General features: G+C 35.4%; 1 long non-coding RNA gene across 7 annotated transcripts in view; it reads right to left on the bottom strand.

Moving 5' to 3' along the window:
- Positions 1-5,119: 5,119 nt before the first annotated feature.
- LOC107205833 overlaps positions 5,120-24,154 on the bottom strand; it is a 50,576-nt gene continuing 31,541 nt past the window's right edge. For 3 of the 7 annotated variants that reach the window (XR_004497803.1, XR_004497798.1, XR_004497802.1), the window contains 5 exons: positions 20,502-22,566; positions 17,812-18,054; positions 10,818-11,040; positions 8,476-8,574; positions 5,120-7,284 (listed from right to left, as the gene is read on the bottom strand). This is a non-coding gene — a long non-coding RNA (uncharacterized LOC107205833). Of the gene's footprint in view, positions 7,285-8,475; positions 8,575-10,817; positions 11,041-17,811; positions 18,055-20,451; positions 22,567-22,959; positions 23,083-24,154 lie in introns of those variants that run through there. The other 4 variants (XR_004497804.1, XR_004497800.1, XR_004497799.1 and 1 more) reach the window with 4 other exon arrangements.

Genomic DNA, 24,154 nt, shown 5'->3' on the forward strand with positions numbered 1-24,154 from the left:
CAATGTCTTAACAGTTTTATTTTAAAAAATCCCAAGGCAATGAACAAATGAGTATCAAAAAAGCTGCTCCTTAAAAATGTGAGCTTTTGAAGTTTTTAACACTTCTGCTTGAAATACACTCACATTAAGGTTTTTTATCTGTAGATATTTCCAATTCTTCAGGTATGTTCCATACACAGTTTAAGTCATTTGATGAATAAAAAGCTGGAAAATATTAGTGAACTTATGGAAAAGAATGGCACAGCATGTTAGCTAAATTACTTTAAGGAAAATAAGTAAGAACCCCTTAACAATTTCAGCTGCTTATATCTGGTCTAGAAATTCAGTTCTTTGCTCTCAGTTTTGGTAAGCAGCCTTCCTCACTGATGAAGCTATAAGATGATAATGTCATTCAATAACTCTCACACCCTTTCCTGCTATTTGTCCAGTGCAGGAAACGGAGGGTTTTCTTGTCGTGTGGACAGGGAGGAAATATCCAGCAAGCAAATACTGACCCTTGCATGCAAACAGGTCCATATCCTCTTCCCGCCTGACAACTTCCTTCCTGCCTGCTAGGAACAAATCTACTTTTCATTTTTCCGGAGTTCTTTATACAAGCCACTCAGAATGCCCTTGGGTAGGGACAAATACTTTATTAATGTAAACTTCATCTAACAGCTGGATACTCAGGGCAGCCAGGCCCAAATTCACAGTAGGTAATTGTTTGCTTCTTTTAACTATAGTGTTGCTGCAGCTGAGTCACTCATGCTTTGTGCTGGGAACTAATATGAGGAGTTTACTGATATTCCTGGTTTACAAATTTGTAAATCATCAGATCTTATATAATGATGAATTCAATTTACAAATAAAAATAATAATAAAACAAATTGAATTAAGAAATTTAATTAAATAAATAAATAATGAAAACTAAAATTCTTTTTGTAACTTTCCTAGAACTGATGATTAACAAGCCATTTTTCATTTTTGATGCTATTATTTCATTGGCTTTATCATGTGCTCCAAGTCAAGATAGTGCATTTATAGAGGTTTGATACAACAGAACTTTTCTATTTGATACAGCAGCAGTTATCATCACAATTCTGCACTTATTTACATATAGTTTATACATTTTGAAAAAATTAATTTCTTAAGTAAGTCTTAAACAATTTCTTCTCTCTGGGCTTTTTCACCCCATGCTTGTCTCTTGTCAATAGAGAACATGGATGTTCAACATTTCACTTAATCCGGTTACCCCACTAAATTTAATGTATCTGTGGGCTTCCACATTATGTTGCATTAGACTGAAATTTTTTTTTATTTTTAAGGACTTTGATGCATCAAAATCTCTCTCAATCTACCCATTCCAGATGCCTTGGATTGTTACTGCACTTCTGCACTTCTTTCCCAAGGACTTGTTTTTCTTGATACAAATGTAAGAAATTGGCCATGTGATACACACAGTCTGATTGGAAGCTGAAAATAAGTTTTCTAAAGAAATTATTTCTTTAGCTAATACTAAACTTAAACTAAATACAACTTAATACAATTATTTCCCTTTTTCTCGTATTTGTTTGACAGTCATCTTCAGCTGGATATCTTTTTTAGGTATATAAAGTGCTATAAAAACCAGCTGTAAGAAATGTCAAGGCTTATAAATATAATCATGACTTCAGATCATTTAAAAATATTAATTATTTCGTGGTGAAGATAGCTATTTTTACAGTTCTAGAACTTTATTTTGCTCCATATAATTCCAGTGTGCCAGTGATCAAACATGCCAGTGATTGAATTTTCCATTCTCCTCTTCCATTTTCTTGTTAAAAAACCTAAAATAAAAAATACAAATTTGAAATCCAGGGTGTCAAATTGCATCAGCTCTGCAATTTATACTTAAGAGTGGTGCTATCAAGACAGACTGGTCTATCTGTACCAAGGTAAAAAGAAGTCTCTCCCAAAGTGACTGAGATATCAAGCATGAGCACTTACGTGTAAGAGAAGCTTGTCCATTTCTGCCCTGTACATAAGTAAAGGATTCATTTCTTTTACTAGATACATTAATTTCTTTCAAAAAAAAAATTCCCCTTTTTAGGGGAAAGGGTAGTGGAAACAAAACTATTAGAATGTTAAGATGGGTACACTGTACATGGACATATAAAACTGATTGGAGTTTTTGTGTGTAATATTTGTGTAACAATCGGTAATTTTTCCCCCTAAAATTATAAAGCCTATCGTGTCTGTAATAAACTTCTCCTCTAAACCCACCAACTTGCACTAGCAAGTGACTGAGAGACACCAAATGATTGACACAGAAGAGTGCTCAAAAATTATAGGAATAAAATATTTTGTGAAATTCTCATTGGCACACAGAAACATTTCAGTGATAAAAATAATTTTTTTAAATTTAGCTAACTGAAACCTGATGAACATGAATTTATGTTTTGATTTGGTTCCTAATGAACTGAAAGAAATGGAGTTTTGAATTTCAGTGATAAAAATTTGATTTCTGGCACATGGGCAAAATTGTTTATTTTAATGGGTGACATAATTAGACTCAACACCCAAATCCAAGGAGAATACATTTCAATACATTATCTGTACTGCTTAGGTCATGAAGTCAATCATAAACATTAACTGAAAGAAAACATTCATTGGGAAAATCAAAGGAAGTATGACTGAAATGACATAGTAGCAGAAGAAAGCTTGGAGTCTTTCCATACTAATTTCTGATTATGTGGAACAATGTCAAGAACTCAACAGAGCACTTGCCCAACTAGTACTTCTGGCCAATTTTTTTCTCTCAAAAAATATTGAAATGTAACTGAAAAAAATAATATTTAAGGAAATTCTGCACTTTATAGGATCTAATATCTTATTCATTGTAGAGTTTAAAGAGCTTGTAGAGAATATCAGAGATGACAGAAAATTCCATATGGTCATTACTAATAGAGTGTTATATGGTGGTGCAACACATCGAACTGCGAGAAAAGAACAGCAGAGCTGTAGGTTACATCAGAAATGGTTCAAGGGCGAAGGCCTGACACTGGTAGCTGTGCAGAAAATGGTACTGGCACCATACTGTTTCTTTCTAGCTGTAGAAGCTGGAATTGAAATATGCACAGACTCTCTGTCTTTTTTGTTTAACCACCATATTAATTCAATTTCAACAGCTATCATCAGCTTTAAGGTATGAATTCCAACTGGTTGGTCTCATCAGAATCAGTCTTGCACAAGATCACTGTTTTTTATTTATATTTTCTGCTACTGAGAAGAGATGGCTTGGGATCTCAAATGATATAATTAAGATTCACTACTGGTTGAATGGACCATCTTTGTATGAACTATTATCAGGTATGTAGGAGAGAAGTTTCAGAAGCCATGAATGTGACATAATCAATCATTCTCTACGCTGTTCCTGTTAATTAGATGGTATAAATAAAATGGAACCTGATCAGTGTAGAGAATGTACTTCCATCTGTCACTTCATTCCTGGCTGTTGGGATAGCTCATTCAAAAGAAACATAGGTTCTGGAAACATAGACTCTTGTCCACTAAATATATTTATTTTTTAAAATGAAAATGTCTCCAGCTGCCTAAGAAGCCTGATGCTGATTAATAGCTGACTACTATTCTACCTGCTATCCAGACAAGTATGGGTAGCCATTATAGAAACACAACAGATAAATCCTGTGGTTTTCATAATGTAAATGAACATGGCTGTTTGTAATGTTTTTAGACAGGGTAGAGAGCAGTTGGAACTAAAATTACCTATGTCTGCTCACCCTTCACATCACTATCTGCCTGAAGAGGTTTGTGAATCATTAGGGGGATTCTTGAGAAGAACCACGCTTTCAAGGCATGAGATTTATTACGCAGTTGGAGCCGTCTGTATGCAAAGGATTCTTTCAACTACCCTTCCTCCCAAGGACATCTGATGCAGTAATAACCATTTTAACCTGCTAAAAGCATTTCAAAGGAATGAAAGAGAAAAGATGAGTCAATGGGAAATGGCTGAAGTAATGTCCCTGTAGCTTTTAGAAGGGTAATGCTTGACAGATGCCTGTCCCAAAGAAAGAAGCAATGTTTGTGTCATTTTTTGGATAAGCTGTGTCACCCAGGGAGATTTGAATGAATCTGATCTCTTGTATTAAAAGCATGTTAGCTCATCCTTATCATGCGGTGTGTTTAAGCAGCTTACTCCTACAGTTTGTTTCTTTGTGAAGACCTTTAATGCTTTATAAAGTAAAAAAATAATTTTAGCTTAGTATATCAGAGGAAGTTTGAAAAATCAGTAGTTGTAAAAGCACCGGGAATTTTCTTTAAAAGGTGTATTACTTCTTTAGTGCCTCTCATGGTTTAAGAATGGTGCTCCTCAATTCAGTGTTCCCAGTCAAACCTCAAACCACACAGAAGCTCACTCACTGCCCACCTCCCTCTCCCCCTCTCTCTTGCCTTTACCTTTCTCCTTAAGAATTGGAAGCACAAGAGGTAAAGGTGATGGGTTGAGATAAGAACAATTGACTGGAAATAGTGATAAGAAAAGACCCAGCAGCAATATTAATGTCAGAGGGAATAAGACAATAAACACTTGCTCATTCTGGAAACCCCCAGCCACAGACTACTTGACCACCATGCTTCCCTCACTGCTTGGAACTGGTGCTGCCCAACCATTCCTGCCACCTTGGAATTCTACTCACCAGCAGGAACCTCTTCACAGGATTCTCTCTTTCTGCCACCCCTGAAAATGACATGAAGTGCTAAAGAGTAACTCCGGGTCCTGGCCGTTTCCCCTCCTGACTACTGCAAAAATTAACCCTGTCCTGGACGGAACAGGACAGTGGCTCTCAGTAAAGAAAAAAAAATCAGTATGATTTGTTCATCTGAGAGGCCTGTTCACTATTACATCAAGTCACCTTGAACACGGTAGGAAGCATCATTTGCTAGCTCTGGTAAACCTAGGCATCTAAAATAACTACTGCTACTGGAAACTGAGTTTCCAAGAGGGCCTGGAATGGTCACTGGGACCATAGAAGTTCAAGCTTTAGAAATCAACTGCACAGATAATTTCTTCTGAGTCTTTTGAGAATTCATTGATGCATAGTTTTTCAAAAGACACGGACAACTGAGTTCTTTGAAACTGATTTTTGTGTGACCACTGTTTATTCTTTCTCAATTAAAGTCATTACTTGGTGACATACATGTTGAAATCCATAATAACAGAAACTGACTCAAATGGACAGTGAAAGAAATGACTATATAAAAAATTGGTATTCAGCATTTTTGTTTCAAGAATACAGAATCAATAATAGAATCTCTTTTATGTCTAAAACGGTATACAAATTCATGACCAATAAAATTTTTACATGTTAAAAGGTAACAGAATGCTATTTCTAATTCTTCTTATGTTTAAATACAGCATTATTTTTTCAAGCAAACATTCCATAATAACCTTTCATACATACACTACAGAACATGTCATAGCTGGACTAACATAATGGAGTGTTATGAGCTATTAAATTAATGAGTCATGTACTGAGGAAGAAGTACATCAAAGGCTAACACACTTTCTGATATGGAAGCATGCATTACTGTGTTACTTTACACACATGGAATGACAAAATCTGCACTAACAAACTTTACTTGTAACATACCTGTGTCTGGGCAAGGGGCGACTGACAGCTACATCACTACAATTTCTGGTTCAGGCTCAAAGTTGATATAAATGATAAAGAAATTCAGTCATCAGGGGGTTTTTCTAAATGGTTGAATGACAAAAGAACTTATTCTAGCTTTCATGATTAAACGAGAAGAGGGATGGTTTTGTGAAAGGAGAAGAAACTAGCAGACATAAGTAAAGCTGTGACCTCTAACTTACGTGTCTTGATCTTTATTTTATTACACACATAATAAGCTTCTGGATTCTTGACATCCAAACTATGCTAGTTATTGTTCACTCCTATTGATTTATCAACGAGCTAATTACAGCATCACTTTAATTTTGTTTGTACATGGCCAGAGATGCATAACCTTCTTTGTAATATACAAAACCCCTGCCTGGTCCTCAATTTCTTTTGACTGAAGCAGTAACAGTCTCAATTCTTACTGATGAGTTTGTTTTCAGTATGGTTCTGAGGTAATTTGAGCCAAGTATGTGCAGGTTTGGGATCATGCCTAATAGTATGTTCATATCCAAGTTGATTTGAAGTAATCAATGACTGGATAAATAGATGTTGGATAAAGGAAGAACTATACAGACCTTACAGCACTGAACATTTCTAGAAATTGTGATCTGCCACACACATAGTGCATTTTAAACATGTTTGACTCTGCATTTCTAATTCCTATATTTTCCTAGTGCTAATATATGCTATGGCAGACTTGTATAATGAAAAGATAAAAAAAAAAAAAAGATACAAATGCTGAAAAGTCTATAAGCTATTTAATCACAGCTCAGTTGTTCATCTGTAAGGCATCACTGTTGAGCAGGGTGATGAAGGAAGGATTCATGTGTTAAGACATATTAGGAATCTGAAGATCTGGCTTCTCTTCCTATTTCTTCAGAAGATTTTATATTCAGTCTTCAGCATATCATTTTGGTGTTGAATCAAAGCCAAAGATAATGACAATCTTTATTTCTTGATGTTGGAAGTTTTGTTGTAATGGAGATGGGTAATGGCGATGAAATTGTACCAAGGATCTGTTTTAAATTTGTTGTGATGTGCTTTCATAACCCCAGATGTCAGAAAATATACATGATGTATTTTTTCTGTTTTGTTTCCCATTTTATCATCAGCTACAGGACATAACACATTTTAAGAAAGGCTTTGAAGGAATACAGTAAAAATACATGAATAAAAAAATACTAATGCCAGTTCACAGCATATTTCTGATAAGTGAACCATTTTTTAGACACACAATAATATTTATCATTCTGATATTTTAATTTTTATGCAAGAAGTTTGACCAAAAAAAAACCCAAAACACCTGATATTTTCTTTCGTTTTCAGTTTTTGGTAGAAATGCCATGGTGTGGTATACTGCATAAATACTTAATATCAAATAGATACTTGACACTTATTAAATCTATGTTACCTTTCATCCTCTATCTTTCCGCATACATAGGAAATAATATGATCACTCATGGAGTAGCAAAAGTGGATAATGTCCATGATCTTTCAAGTCTTTATATTTTGAAACTTTTTCAGCTTAAGAAAATATAGTGGCTTCAAGACTCTTACATATGTTTCTCCAAAACTCTTTCAATTCTCTAGAACAGGAAATGCAGAATCCTCTACTTCTATGTTGCTCCTAAAAGAATTGATAAAAAAATTACAAACAGAAACATTACCATTGACCCACTCATAAAGTCTTATTCATAGTTGCATTTGTAAAATGAAAGAAAACTCTATAAAAAGGATGAATTTATAAGCTTTAAAATTAAAAAAAAAAATTCAAAGCAAATTATGGAATGTGTATTTCAGTTAAGATGGAATACATTGATTTGGTATGTCATCAAAGTCAAATTCTCTCCTGAAAAATTACTTTAAAGCAAAAATGCATACTGTGGCAAGAAAAATGGCTGAAGATGCTGTTCATGTACATTTAAAGTATGGCATTTTCAAAACATCTTTATGCAGTTTGCAAAATATTTACTTTAGGGAGGACAATCAACAGTAGGCTGGGATTAAATGATTCAAGAGTTCCATTTTATTATCAGTCTCCATTTGACATTTAAATATATTCTTAGGAATCTAGTTTTCCATCCAGATAAATTAGACTGAGGTAATTACAATTTTCCTATGTTCTGTGAGAAATCAACAACTGAGAAATACACTTACAAATATATGAAATGAATATTGTGAAAGGTATGCATGGATACTTCTGACTTGCTGCATAAAACTGTCTTGCACATGGTTTTTTCTTGCCTATAACCGCAGTGTAAAAGATGACATTATGAGAAACCTTCTGACAAATTGATTAATAATCTTGAGCTGCTGAAGTTCAGCTGAGTGAGCAATTAAACATTCCAAACAGCAATGAACCTTCAGAGATAATTTATGATAATTTTATGCACAAGAGCTCAGTGGCTTTTTAATTTGATAGAATGTTAGTAGCATAGATTTCTAACAAGGGAGTTTCAGTGCTCCATACATCACTGAGATTACTTAAACATTTCAAATGTGGTTGATGAATGAAGTTTCCTGAGATGTGAGAAGATACAGAAAGTGTCAGAAGGTTGAGATTATTCATCATATCAATTATTGAAAGTGGATGCATTGACATCATACTCCCAGCTCATATTTTATGGCCATTATAAAGACAGAACAGAAATAACAGACTTGGTGAACTGCAGAACTGCCAGGATATCCAGCTTCTTCCCTTTTTTATTCCAGCATTTTGCTGTCACTACACAATATTAGCATTTCCAGGTGTTACTTCCAAAATCATTCATAATATGCAGCAGGAAAACAAGAGCATTTGAATACAATCAGCTAAGACCTGGAATATGGCACAGGGTGTGTTTCTTGGGATTTTTCTTCACAGTACCAGGGACAGGCTTCAATGGTCTTTTCCCACATCCTTCCAACTCAGGACATTCTACGAAAAATATCCCACACAGATCAAGAGAGAAAAAGGAGGTTAGATAACATGAGCCTACAATTAGTTTGCCAGAAATACAAATGCTGTGTCATTTTTTGCTAAGAGAGAGCAGGCTGCCCTTTATTCTTCCACATATTTTTTTTTTTTTGTCTTTCTGTTGATTAAAAAAAAGCTACATTCAAACAGTCAAATATTTTTAATTCCTAGAATATTTCCCATTCGCTCTTTTATTTCTTGTTTTGGCAAGTAAAATATAATGTTTTAATCTTGTGTTTCTGACATACTTATGACAGTTGGAAACACAGTAATCTAAACTAAAGTAAATAATGTAAAGGGACTCTTTTTATTTTATGAACAAAGATAAAGTCTCTGCTTTGAACAGAACACTGAAGCACTCAGATACCACATGTTTAAGAGAACAGACAGTTGGTGAGTTATTTGTTTTTAACACTACTATAATGATCCTGACAATAAATCATCATTTCACATATCCAAACAGTTTTCCTCTCATTCATGCAAAGGAAAGAATGCTAGAAAATAAAAGCTAAAAGAGGCAGAAAAGTGTTTCTAGAAGGACAGCAGCCTGTTACTTAAACTCTTTCATATGAAAGGTCATTTGTATAAAGAACTATTAGTCAACACACCTCTTAAATCTCATGTCTGTCTATGCAGACAGTTTGGAGAGTGGGAGTATATGGACAGACCTTGTAGCTTCAAATCCTACTTCAGACTGGAGCTATTAGTCTTAGGCTAATGAAAATAATTGTCTGACCCTTTGTATATCTTCAACATTATTGTTTCAAGGGCTGACTCCACTACAGCTCAAAATGCAGTATTGAAACCTATCAACAAAACTGAAAATCTCCCACCCTTGATGAAGGCAGTCAACATCAGCAGAAGAGTCATGGAAATTGGTAAATAAATGAAGTTCCATAGATGTGATTATAATATTCTGAAATTCTCACTAGCCATTACTGAACAAATGCAAGAAAGCTGACAAGCAGCTTCTGTGTCCACCTAAAGACAAGTAGGACACAATTTGTGGCATTGAGGTTATCATCCTTGGAAAGTTTCTTTCAGTTGAGTCAAGAGTTAGTTCCACACACATCTAAATAAAGAGAATCCTTTTCCCAAAAGGATATCAAAATAAGTCCAAACACTAATCATGGTTCGCTAGAGGAAAGTAAGAAACTCCAAACTATGTTAAGTAAAAATAAATTGCTGTAAAACACAAATCTTTGAAAATTTGACACAATGAAAAGGTTAAAAGCTGTATTTTTTTCACCTACAGTATAGATTGAAACAGTTTTCAAAACCGTATATGCTATATCTGGAATGATATTATAATTTCTAGTGCATTGAGATAAAAAAAAAAAAAGGAATATTAAAAAGAAAACAAAAATATTTTAAGCACCATGTGAACTTACTCTTAGGACAAGGTACCTGGAAGCAAGCTGTTGAGAAATTTCTATTATTAGCCTTTTATCTAAAAGTTACTCACACAACTTTCATAAGTTGCAAGAATATAGAATCACAGAATATTCTGAATTGGAAGGCACTCACAAGACCCATCATCAAGGGTTATGCCAGCCTGAACAAGACAGTCACAAGAATCACACCATGTGCCTGAGAGCATTGTACAAATGCTTATTGAACTCTGTCAGGCTGGTGCTGTGATCACTTCCCTGGAGAGCCTGTTAATATCTTCGACCCATATTAAGAATTGGGTATTGATCTAGGTAAATTTCCATGACCTCTGTCTCAATTTAATGGTATACACTGTTAATCATTCTGGTGGATTGCACAATCTTGTAACCTCAGTTCTTCTGGACTATTAAAATGGCAGTTGTCTGACTCCCTGGGAGCTTCCTCAGGAAGCTTCCTCAGACTGGCATGTAGAAAGAAGACAAAAAGTGACACATATCTTCTTTTCTAGGAATCTATAGCCCTCTTAAATTTATTCTGAAACAGTCCATGACTATTATTTTTTTCTTACACAAAAGGGCCAAATTTGGTAAGAAGACTGGACACTGATGTAAAATACCCCCACCTACAAAGGTATATTTCTACCACAGGTGTTATTCATGTCCACTTTGATCCCATGCTCATAAATCTCAATGGCAATGCCTTCTGGAATGGAAAGCAGCCAAAACTGCAATAACTCCAGAATCAGCAGAGGACTTAGACGTCTCATTTTAATTCATTCAAATAATAGTACCTGGATAAGAGAAATGGTTTACCTGACAGCCTTCTGACACAGGGACACTTCCTAAGACAACATTTTCAGTCAGGTTCCACCAGTTGCTTAGTCTTGGTGAAATTTCTCTCAGTTACCCAGAAAAATCTTCAAAATTGATCTTTCTTCCAAATGATAGCAAAGAATGGATATCTCTAAGACTTTCTAAGTGTCAAATTAAGGGAGGATATAATTTCTTTCACCATCCATTTTTTTTTCTTTATGAGCTAAAACATGTACAGAGAAAGAAGACTTAAAATCTTTTATCTTCAAAACTAATTAAAATACAGTTATTAAGAAAATGATAGGAAGAGTGAAATTCTTATCTGAAAATGTATGCTGACATTCAGAGAATAAATAAAATTAGAAGAAATTAAGAAAAGAAATAAATTCTCTGGAGAAATGTTAGACCTGCTTTCAGTGTGTCAATGCAGCCCTACTCATAGAGAGTCTTCCGATGTTTCCATAATGTGCCATTCAATGCTTAAAAGTAGAATTTGTTTTTATTCTTCAAGAGAGATATGCAAGACAATTCTGAACTCCTATTTTACTAATAGAAGGTAATGAAAATGAAATATTAATAACATAGCAAACTTGACTATAGGTACGAAAAGCAGTGCATACCTAAAACTTGTACCTATAGTACTCTTTTAACAGAAATATTATTGCATGTAGCTTTTGGCAACTATGTTTGTTATTTTTCAGGCAAAGCTGGCAACAACTCAAAGGCATGGAAACATTGGGCAAACTCCAGCAGCCCTTTCTTAGGCAAGATGTCTATTTAAATGAAAGATTTAACCTACCTTCTAATAGGACAAAAATTAATTACAAATAGAGTATCTTAAGCTTACTGCAAAATAGGATGGTCTTGCTTGCACTATTTTATGTTTTGATTTTCCATTTCCATTGTTGAGACTAACAAGCATCAGTTATTACATGGTGGCTCAGTTCCAACATAAATCATTTAACCTCCTCCTCTTTATTGATTTATATTAGCATTTATAGATGGCACTCATTGTCTTTATAGCGCCTGACATCTCACATTAATTAAGTTCAAATTAAAATAAACAATGAAATGCTGAAATATCCTGCAAGGTTTCTTGCCTAATGTCTACATTCAGTTTAGACCTCACTGATAGATACCACTGTCATTCATTCTAGAAATTCTAACTAGACAAACCAAATTAAACCAAATAGCCACAGCAAAGAAAGAAGGGCAGGGAAGGCATGTATTCAGTCTTGAAAGTACTACTGAATGGCTTTATCAAATTATAGTGTCAATACTGTATCATGTCAATCTATGCATGCAGTAGTGTTATATGTCATCCTATATATGGTATCTTTCTTATGAAAATATTTTAATCATGACTGGAGAACATTGCATTGTATTTTCCCATCTCCAAGAACTCCAGTGTTCTCTGATGCACAGTAAGTTGCTCTTTTCTTTTCCCTCTGAGAAGACAAATGTATACCTTACTTATAGTATATTAATATAGTATATATACTATATATATATACTAGTATATATATATATAATATATATATACTAGTATATATTGTATATAGTATATTAATGTAATTCTTAATCAATTCTGTTGATTTAATCCCATAACTATATTTAAGGGTAAATAGAAAGAATTCTGAACAGTAGCATATGACTGCTACAAGAACTTTTTTCCAAGAAAAAATGGCAACCTTCAATTTTTCGTAAAAGCTATTAATACATTAATTTCATAAATACTATAAAATACTAGATTATTACAGAAATATTATAAATATTATCATAAAAATGTACCTCAAGAGCATTTTTCTAACCCACATAGACAATTCAATATTTAATTCAAATTGGAAATGCTCACATCACTGATGCCTTTCAATTAATAATTTCTATTAACTTCAAACCTCCCCTGGATATCCCACAATTTTAAGAAATGTGGGAAGCAGCCACTCACTGCCCAGCTAAGCCTTAAAAGATTTGTTTAAAAAAAGTATATCTGACTCTCTGCCCATAAATCTAGCCCTTGTGCTAAATCAGGGCAGAGATTTCTGCCAAGAGAAATGCTGAAGCCATTGTAGGAAATAGTAGGTGGGAGAGAGTTCCCATATAAGCCACAAAGCTGCTATGGCTTGTCCAGCTCTTTGCAACCCCACTCTTTTCATGGGTCTCACATCTTTTGCTGTTCCTATAGCCTAACCCTAAGTGTAGGTGGACACTTCTGTAGTGGGACATGCAGAAGCCCCTTGGGAAAAAGATGCAATTGGGAGAAATCTCACAGAAGCCCCCACTTAATTTCCTTAATCTTTTCACCCTTCCTATGTGTCTCATATGTCTCAGGGAACAATAAAGGCAGTTGCTCTTTAGCAGAGGAAAGAGAATTTGGAAGACAAGTATGACAGCATGGCAGGCAGAAGCAGTGGCCTCACCAACAAAAGGGCTTCCTGTCAGAAAGTCAGGAAGTCATCCCAAGGGTCAGGGTCACAGTCCAGATCAACAAGGCACAATCACAGGCACTGGCATGGCTGCAGAGTAGCTCAATGCAGTCCTGGGTTGAACCAAATGTGAGAGACTGAGACAAGTGTGAGAGCCTCTACTTAATGCAGCTGCCAGTGAGGGAGGTGGGAACCCCTCCTGCAGCTTCTTCCAGCTCTTCCTCACAGAGCTGCAAGGTCAGGGGGAGCTTCTCGAACAGATCTCACCTGTTGGAGATATCCTCCCAAAAGGAAGGAGGACAGTTCTCCTAACTGATCCTAGGCTTTGAAGGAAAATTCTGCCACAGGATGTACTGAAGCCTCAGGGGAAATTCTGGGTTGGAAAGATACCTGTCTCAAAGCAGCCTTTTCTAAGGTCACTAGCTTTCTCCCTCTCCTTAACCTAAATCTAGTCCTAACCCTAACCTGGTCTCAGAAATTTTAGTAAACATTTCAGTAAGTATTCTTGTTAGTCCTTGAAAAGTAACTATTCTTTACAAAACAAACAAACAAAAACTACTAAATAAAAGATTAAAGCTTTCCTTACCTACTTTATTATTGTTTTAAATGAAACATAATCTATGTATATGGTTTCTGTGTGTCATGTGTGATTTTTATTTCCTGGTATGTTATGCTGTACTTCCATCATTGTTCTTCTTTCAAAGTGATCTGCAGAGTGTCTTTTATGAGATCTCAGTTTTCAGAACAACACAAATTTCCTGCTTTCAGCAGTTTCTTGTAAAGACCTTAATATTGATCTGAATATTTTTAACTGCTTCTGCACAGTTATGAGGTAGTTAGGGTAAAATAGTTGTACAATTTATTTCTAGTTTGGATTTTGAAACATCTGTTTAAATTTATTTTAGATTTACATGCTTTTTTTATCATGCCTCTTTAATCAGTTATTCTAATTATCTTAATTCCTATTGTAAATAATTTCTAACCAGGAAGTTATCCTGACTTTACTCGAGGAAGAGAGAACATATTAAATCTTACTGAAAGCAATGTGAGTTAAACCAATAATCCAGCATTAGGACCAATTAGAAATCCTCATTTTACTTTGCTACTTTTTTTGCAATGCTGCAAAATCATTCTCTTGGACATTTTCTTACTCCATGTGAATGAATTGAATTGTGGTGTCTAATTGCTGTTGGTTTACTAAGTGACAAGGCATTGTTTCAGTGACATATATTCTGATAGAATAAAACTGTTAACACATTATACAAATACTTCTCTGAATTTTATTTTTAGTTTCAGCAAACATTAATGCCAGTGAAGCTAGATTGCCTCAGTATCTACAGAAATGAAAACAAAGGAACTGTGAAGATTTCTGAATCCAGCTCATTTTAAATCTAGCATGATGAAAGTAGAGACAGCTTTTTGTACTACTGATCAACTCTAAATATTATGATTTTTTTTCTCAATAAGAACTGACACGTGGTTACAGAATTACAGCCTCAAGAAACATAGCTTCTATTTTGAAATCCTGGTTGAGCATTTTAAACACCTCAGACTGATAATTGAAGAGACTTCACTTTGAACTGGGGACTATCGTGAGTAATGCTGCACACATACAAGCACCTGCAAGAGTGAACCTTGTATTTGTGGTTCTGGAACAGTTCAATATCTAGTTTTAGCTTTTCCTAAAGGAAAACTTAATGAAGATTATTAATTTTCAATCCAAATATTTTAAAAATGGCTTTGTTTTCTGTTTGAACAAATTGATGTATTTTATCATACATCTTTTCTGGACTTCTGTAAAGCCTTTGACACAGTCTCCTACAGCATCCTTCTCACATAAATCTCACTAAAAGAGACATGGATTCATTGGGTGTACTGTTAGATGGATAAGGAATGGGTTGGATGGTCACATCCAGAGGGAAGTGGTCAATGGCTCTGATGATGTACATCAGTGACAGGTGACAGGTGGTGTCCCTCTGAGGTCTGTTATGGACCACCATTATTTAATTTCTTCACTAATGACACAGACAAAGCAATCAAGTGCAATCTCAGCACATTTGCAGATAAAACTAAGCTGAGTGGTGTAGTTGACACATCTTATAGATGAGATACATCCAGAGGGACCTGGACAAATTTGAGGACCGGGCTCATGGGAATCTCATGGGTTTAACAAGCCCAAGTGCTGGTGCTGCACCTGGGTCAGGGCAGCCCCCGGTACCAGCACAGGCTGGGGATGGACAGATCAGAGCAGCCCTGCCCAGCAGGACTTGGGGGTGCTGCTGGGTGAGAGGCTGGGCATGACCCAGCCATGGGCACTGCCAGCCCAGAGAGCCAAACGTGTCCTGGGCTGCATCCAGAGCAGCGTGGGCAGCAGGGCAGGGAGGGGATTCTGCCCCTCTGCTCTGCTCTGCTGAGACCCCTCCTGCAGTGCTGCACCAGCTCTGGGGTGCCAGCACAGCAAGGACATGGACCTGCTGGAGAGAGTCCAGAGGAGGTCACACAGATGATCAGAGGGATGGAGAAACTCTGCTCCAAGGAAAGGCTAGACAATCAGGTGTGTTCAGCCTGCAGAAGAGAAGGCTCTGGGGTGATGTAATTGCAGCCTTCCAGTACCTGAAGGGACCCTGCAAGAAAGATGGAGAGGGACTTTTTATATGGGAATGTAGTGACAGGACAAGGGGGAATGGCTTCAAAATGAAAGACAGTAGGTCTAGATTAGACATTAGGAAGAAATTCTTTATTGTGGGTGTGGTGAGGCTCTGGAACAGGTTGGCCAGAGAAATTGTGGATGCTCTATCCATGGAAGTGTTCCTGGTCATGCTGGAAGGAGTTCTGAGAAACCTGATATAGTGAAAGGTATCCCTGTCCACAGCAGGAGTTGGTGTTCCCTTTAAACCCAGGTCATTCTATTCTTCTATCATAACATACAGACTATGAAAGTTCTGTAATTACTAATATTATTAAGCAGAATATGAAAGAAAGCCACAAAGCATTCTTTTGGAAGTCCAGGTGAATACATGAAAGAAACCATATTATTTTGTATGACATATTCCTGGTGTGAGGGAGAAGAAAAAAATATCGAAATCAGTGACAAAACTTCCCTTAAACACACTTGTTTCATGATCATGCCCTAAACAGCAAAATTTTAATTAAAAAATGAGAGTTCTTAGCTTCATTTGGATGCCTGACAGGTCAGTCATGAAGAAGAAAAGAAGAGGAGCTAGGGAAAAAAAATCTTGAGCTATTTCTCTGTAAGTGAACAGGAATTATTTCACAATGGACCTAATAGAGGATGAATTAAGAAACTGCATAATGGACTTACAGAAAAGAAAAAGAAAATGTTAAAGAGACATTAAGAATATTTTTCTTCAGTCCCTGCTGTAATAATCTGAGATATGGACTGATGTCCACAGTTTACAAACTTCAAAAATACTTATTTACCATATACATATCCAGACCTCACTTTCAGAGAAGACAGTGATACCAGCAGTATGCACACATGGAAAATTGTATCTGTTTGGAATACATTCATATTTTTCATAGTGTATTCCTACTGCCTGTGTTCAGTTGACCCCCAAAAGGTACCTGTTTGAAGGCATACATAGAGTGATTACCTTGGCAACAGATGCATGTGAAAGTTTTCAGAAGAGATTTTTTTCTCATATATTCTTTTTTTTTTTTTTTCCTCAGTGTTGGTTTGTATTGGTATGTATGTTCAGGCTACAAACTTTATCTATCAAACTACAGCTGCAAAGTTTCAACTGGGACTTTTCTTATTTTCTGCTTTCCAGCAGCTTATGATTCACCACTTGCTGGTGAATGGAGAGACTGCTATCAGGCGGAGCATGCTGCCCCACCAGAAATACACAAACCTCTGCTGAAACTCTACAAATTGCTTACGTGACCTTTTGAAGAACGAACAAGATTTTTATTAGTAGTGAAGACATGCCTATACACAACTGCTCATGGACAACTGTTTAAATCAGAAGCCCCAGACTGAATTTTCACATTTTGATTTAACATGTATATACACACATGCTTAAAATACACAGCCATACTAAAAATTAATTATTAATTAGAATCAATTTACTTTATATTTATTAAATATTAGCAATCCTGTTTCACAGGCAGAGATTGACCCCAAACATATAATATAAATAATGTTATTTACAATCTCCTCATTTTAAAATCAGTCTTATTTGGAATTTTGCATGTTATAAATTGCTGCCTTATTACAGAAAAAATTAATTATTCATCTGAAAATATCATATAAGCAGTCTGAGTAGTGGATTGTGTACCTTATCATGTATAAATATGTCATGATTATTATAATCAGAAATTATTATATAAAAGAAATTATGCTTCATGAAAAGTCCAATAAAGTACAAGTTTGGAAGGTCACTTTTTTCATTTAGCTTCTTTATACTTCTAAATTAGTTCATGTTAGATTGTTGGATATGATAATGCTCTTTATCCAATTTTACAAAAATCTAGATATCTCCTCCACAGGTATAGTAACTGGTCTAGGAGCAAACCAAAAAGCCATTACATCTTTTTGATGATCTTACCGTTGTTTTGAGTGAATGAAGAATCACTTTACACAATACCTATTTCTTCTGTTTCCTCCCCACAGCAGAAATAATGCCTTGAGGCACTAGCGGAATTTTTAGTTTCGTATTTCAGAACAAAAATCAGCAGCCTTCTTGTGTGCCTTCCTCTTGGTTGCTGGTTTTGGTAGCTGGTGGTGCTATACCTCATCCTGTGTGGGACATTAAAACATATCTCCCACCACCGAGGGTGTAATGCAGGACCTGTGGTATTAGCAGAAATTCATTTTGGTTAGGCTTCACATTGGTTTTCTCCTTCTGCACTTCGTACTGATTCATTGCACTAACCAGGATACAATTTTCTTCTGTCAGTGCAAGTGAAAATACAGAAATACTGTCTTCCTTATGAATGAGCTTTATTTGTAATGAAAAATACCAGAAACGCCAAACTGTTTTGAAAGTACTTGAGCTTGAAATAACAAGTATTTGATAGGGCTGTTCTACAACTATTCGATTTGTTTTGAATCCTTAGTTCTCTCCCTGTCTCCTTCTGTATAATTTTTTTTTTAAGTATTCATCACTAAATTGTAAACCTGGCCTTGATAGTGTTCCTGCTCTGTTTTATTTTCCAGCACAATATCTGTGCTACTGTACAGTAAGGCTAAATGTGACGGATAGGTAATAATTTGTCAGTGTTTCAGGCAGAATTCAGGGACAATTGTGATTTGGGCTTCCAACTTTAAAATGTGATGTATAATTGACATTTTGATACTTCGAGGCCATGGTGTATTCTCACACTTCCATGAAAAAAAACCCAACTTGCTGACACAATCAGGAAACAGATGGTGACAAAGATCTTGCATTTAATATGCCAATCATTATGCTTTACTTGCATATTATCATCTCATTCATGAGGCCACTATATGAAGGAATTTTGCTATGCCTCTGCAAATCAATCAAGAAGCCTTTTAGTAATTTTTTTAAAATATAATTTAGGTCTTTCTTATCCTATGTTTCATTATATTTGGGGTGAAGTGTTTATGCAAATTTATTACACATGAAAAAATGCTTTGACAATACTGAGGCTAGAATAGATGTCAGCAATGAAACATTCACTATAGATAGCTTCAACAGAGAGACCAAGAAATGACTTGGCAACTGAAGTATCTGCATTTTCCATACTTTGCTGTGGTCCTTAATCCAAAGGCAGTGACACAGTAAGACAGTATGAAGGATGATGTCGAGTAGGAGGATGGATTTGGTAACGTGGCCTCATATCTACTAAGACCTGGACTTCAGTCAAAATTTCTGCTCAAGAAAACCACAGATGGCAGATTACCAATATATTTCAGTTAGAGTTAGCACTGGATTTGAAATCACTGAGTATTTGAGCCAAGCAAACCTCTTCTTCAGCTCTGAAAATAGGCACTTTCCTTGTGAGTGTCTGTCACAGAATCCCATCATAGAGGAGTGAGTTCATCCACTCACAAACTGAGCAAGGACCCTTCTTGGACAGCCTGAGATCCTCTGAAGACGTTTTAGACCATTATTACAAGTGCTGAGCAAAGGCTGGTTCTATCATCTTATATCTATTCTGCAAAGTCCAGAGAAAGTTTCTTCCTTCATAAGTGTCAAACATTCATGTTTAGATGGAGTGGGGATAAAGTTGTCACCATTTTTTTTCTGTCTCACTCCTACTGTCTATCTGTAGGTCCCCCAGCTTCTAAAATGTATGTCTTTCCATTTAAAGATATAAAATATATTTCTGGTTCTTTGCAAAAGGATCAACACTAGCAAGAGGACATGTAGCTTGATTACCTACAAGTGCCTTGTTAATTGGGACAGAACATGCATCTGACCTGGTTATAGTTAGGTAGTTATTTCTAAACATATTTCTCCTGAAAGTGTTCCATCCCTGTAAGGGCTCAGACAAACACACAGATTTGGCACTTAGGAATATGGCTTAGTGGTGAACACGGTGGTGCTGGGTGACCTTATTGGACTCCATGACCTTATAGGTCTTTTCCAACCTTTTATGTGATCTTATGAATCTATGAGGTGAATGGAAATATATCCTGACTTTCAGCTTGCATAAGGTGGAGGGTGGAAAAAGAGAATGGTTTTGTGATGAAAATTAGAAAACAATTTATTTCTGGAGGAGGAAAAGGAATTTTATGCTCTTGTTCACCACAATCCTAAACCATTGCAGGCACAGTACACTTCAATAGCTATTTCCATGAGACAAGTCTCATAGAGACAACGGATTTTAGGTGCATGAAAAGTGAGCCTGTGTTTATTTCAAATGTGTCACAACACAGAGTTTGTGGTAGCCTTTCAGGATATACATATAGCCTTTCCCCTCTCTAATTTTCCCTTCCTAAACTTAAGCCATTCCAGACTACTTTTAATGTACTCCGTTAGAGCAGATCTTCACTGACTCATAGCTGGGAGTCCTGTAATGCCTATTTTGTTCTATTCCTCTCATCCTATGGCATCCTTCATTTAGCTTGTCTAAGCAGACTTGTGGTTTACAAAACCAGAAATCCTCAAAGTTGCAATTCTGTGTTCCTTCTAAATTGGTTAAGAAAAAACAACAAACCCATTACCCCATCAAGCCCAATACAGCATTGTGTAACAGTTGAGCTGGTCTTAAACAAAGAGTCAGATTTATTATTTGTTTTATTACTTATCAAAGACAGAGGCTTACACACCTTGCATTATCTAGACAACAGTCTCTTGGCATGTCAAAAGTCAAGGTTACATCAGCTCTTGACTTTATCCAGGCTTTATGATGTACAATGTCACTGTAGCAGAGCACTTCCTCTTTGTTCTGAGAGAACTTGATTCATAATGAGCCCATCTAGAGTGTACTCAGATTGTGATAAAGAGCTTTACACAGAGGCTCCTATTTTAGAGAAACAGGTGTTGGCTTTGATTAGAGAAAAATTACATCATTCAAGGGAAAGGAGAAAAAAAAAGCAAAGGGAAAGAAAGCAAAAATAGAAAAAAGTAGCAACCAGACACAAATACATTTGCACATATAAAGCTGTTCTAATGAAAGCCAAATTGATTTGACATTCAGTGGCAGTTTGAAGCCAAAAAAAGCAAAGCAGCCTACAAAAGGCCCAGCTCATTGTTTATGGAGTGTCATACTTCATCATCTGTGAGACCAATAACAGTGATGGGAAGACCTTTAAAGCAGGGAGTTTGCACAGAATGGCTGTGTGGATACCACTGATGTCAGATGCAGTAGAAAGATTGTGAGCTATTTCCTGAATTGAAATCATGTTTGTCAGATTAAGTAGATTCTCTCTATGGATTATATCTTTAAGAACAGTATTTAGAACAGAATTGTTAGAATTCTTGGTTGATTTCTCGTAGACAGACACAGCCACAATATTTATCCTATGATGTTTACTGATCATCAAACTGCCCTCAAGAAAAAAACACAGAAGAGAAAAAATTACCTAACATGCAAAAGCAGCTTCCAGTACACAAAAATTAATCTATTTAGGAAAAAGAACTTTGCACAAAAATATGTAAATTAATTTAGGCATCCTTTCATCATATTTATTTTCATTGATTACTTTGCAAATATTTTTACAAACATGATTTTTACATTTCCATTAAAGTAGTGGACCCCTGTTACAAGCAGACTGTGGAATATATTTCGTCCATCTCTGTTTTCAGTTAGAACACCTGGTGAGGAGTGACATGTTTATCAAATGTTGGTGAATGCCAACATGAATTAAATAAGCCTTCAAAAAAATGTGAGATAGTATAGACTTGTACAGGAAAGGATATGTGTGGAAAGCAGTCTCTCTCTTTCTGCCTTCTAGCTATGATCTCAATCTAGATATCACAATATTGATATTAAATTCTGATACTAATGTTTCTGTTTAGATTTCACCAGAAAATCTGTTTCTTTTTGGGCAAAAAATTCAGAAATTTCGTCCTCCTAAATTGCAACTCTCAAATGACGCAATGAAGTACAAATAACAGTGATCTCAAATTAGCAAGTCAATAATCACATTTCACATGTAGTATCTAGTGTGGCTTTATAATTCAAAAGCACTATCAGGGTGACCAAATATATAATGGATGGCACAAGTGTGGACAAAAAAAATTAAGAGAGAAAGATACAAGTGGGTAGATCTAAGAAAGTAAATGAAACATTCTCTTTCGTTCAATTTGAAAACAAAAATCAGTTTAATTTTTGGGGTGTGTGGGTATGTGTGTGTGTGAACCTTCCATTCTGTAAATGACTGAATCGGTGAGTTTATAAGCATGACCACCCACCACAAAAAATAGATCTGTAGGTCAAAGTGTTTAAATATTCTCCAAAATCCAACATGATGTTTATATTAAGTATTGTACTCCGTGCTATATGAAGACAGTGTACATTGGTTATTAATTATGTAGGCAGATATAATTCCTGCTGTGTTAGCTTTGCATTGTAAATCATGTGATTTAGTTACTTTTGTCATACTTAGGAAAATTATAACCTAAACCAGAATAAATTACAAATCTCAAAATTCACTCTGTAATAGTAACTCGAGATTCAAGGCTGTACCTATTCCAGCACAGTAGACTTCAGTTTGCAGAAGAGGGGTTGCTCTGTGTCAAACACACACAGGTTTAGCTGTCACTCTGATCCTCCACCGATGGCAATTAATTCTAATAAATGGCACACTATAATGCAGGCAGCATAAGAAGCCTTCTGACAAGTGGATTTCACTTTAATTCAGGCTGTAAGTGTACTCATGGATAACTGTGCTGTGGAAAAAGTAAACAGGAAATCAGTTAGTGAAGACTGAAGAAATTCGTTGCTACCAAATTTTGTTAAAACATTTAAAATGTTACCTTTCAGGATTCAGTGTCAGAATTATAACACCACAGAAGTGAATTTACATTTTCCTTAGAGCTATTGTTTCACACTGTCTGAAGATTCAGGCTATGTCTTTCACTGGTGAGAAATGATGTATTTTATATCAAGAAATGTAAACTTTTATAAATTAGTGAAAACAAGAAGACAAAATTCACTTTAATGTTGCTAGTCAAGGTAAACCTCAGCCACACATGTGCCATTATATTGACAAAATGTAAAGGGAAATCATGTGATATTAACTGGAAAATATATTATTTCCAAGAGATCATTGTACTAATTACCTGCTGCTCAGATTGGAATATTCTCTCCACAGTTCTACACTCACAAAATCTGAAAGTACCTTGCATTTTAGTTTTGTATTTCCTTTAATATCTGTGAAAAGTAAGTTTTTATTTGAAATCTTTCTGAAAAAGAGAGAACCAAATTAAATAGCCTTAGTGTATAAACTTATGCATGATATTAAAAAGAAATACATTACAAAATAAATTTTCTTGGCACACATTACAATGTATTGTTTATATTAGTTACAGACAAGACTTTTTTTCACCTAATCATTTTCTTCTTTGTATGCTATATCAAGACCAAATAGTCTTTGTGGAAAACATTCAGTAGTTATCTTAGAGTGAAGAACAGTGAATATTTTAAATTTCTAGTCCAGTTATGGAAAATTTATATGACAAAAAACTAACATTGACAAAACAGTTTTTCATGTTGATTTTTTTTACCAAACAATTGGTGCCATTAAACGGAAAATTGTTTTCAAGTATTAGATTTAGGAGCTGCTTAGTTCATAAAGGACAACTGATTTAGATGTGCAATTACCAGGTATGAAACAGCTGTTTCATCTAGCAAAAAAATTTGAGCAAGTCACTAAAAGCTAAAGATAGACTAAGAAATAAAGATTTTAGTTTTATATTGTTTTTCTGACAGTGAGGGTTATAAACTCCAGGAACAAATTAACTCAGCAATGTACACTTCACACTGCCTGCATTATCTGAAACAGAAATGGATTTTTTTTTTCCCTGAAATACATCCTTGACTAATCCAAAGCTGATACATAATTTTTCACTCCAGATAAAATGTGGGAACTTCTCTTCTCTGATAACTATATTAGTGTGTAACTTTGCATAGCACTTCCTTGCTGGTATGGTTTGGGTGGTTCAGATAGATGGCTCCTGAGTGGTGCCCACACAAGTTGCTTGGCTCGGGGAAAAAGATATTTGATACAATTTTGTGCTTGAGTTTTATGTAGTTCTAATAGTCAGGATAACCTAGGAATTTCTGTCAAGTTTTTATTGGAACCCGCAAGACATATAAGTACACAGAAGGAATAGAAATAAATCCTACCAAAGTGAAAATATTCAAGTGGGAATTCCATAAGCGGTCATTTAGATTTTTAGCCCCTTGACATAGTCAATCTTATCTGCAGTATTGTAGCAGAAATAATGTTAAATTAATTCTTTTTACTTTCAGTGA

The sequence above is a fragment of the Parus major genome, chromosome 5 (assembly GCF_001522545.3).
Source record: "Parus major isolate Abel chromosome 5, Parus_major1.1, whole genome shotgun sequence".
In the NCBI taxonomy this organism is placed as follows: domain Eukaryota; kingdom Metazoa; phylum Chordata; class Aves; order Passeriformes; family Paridae; genus Parus; species Parus major.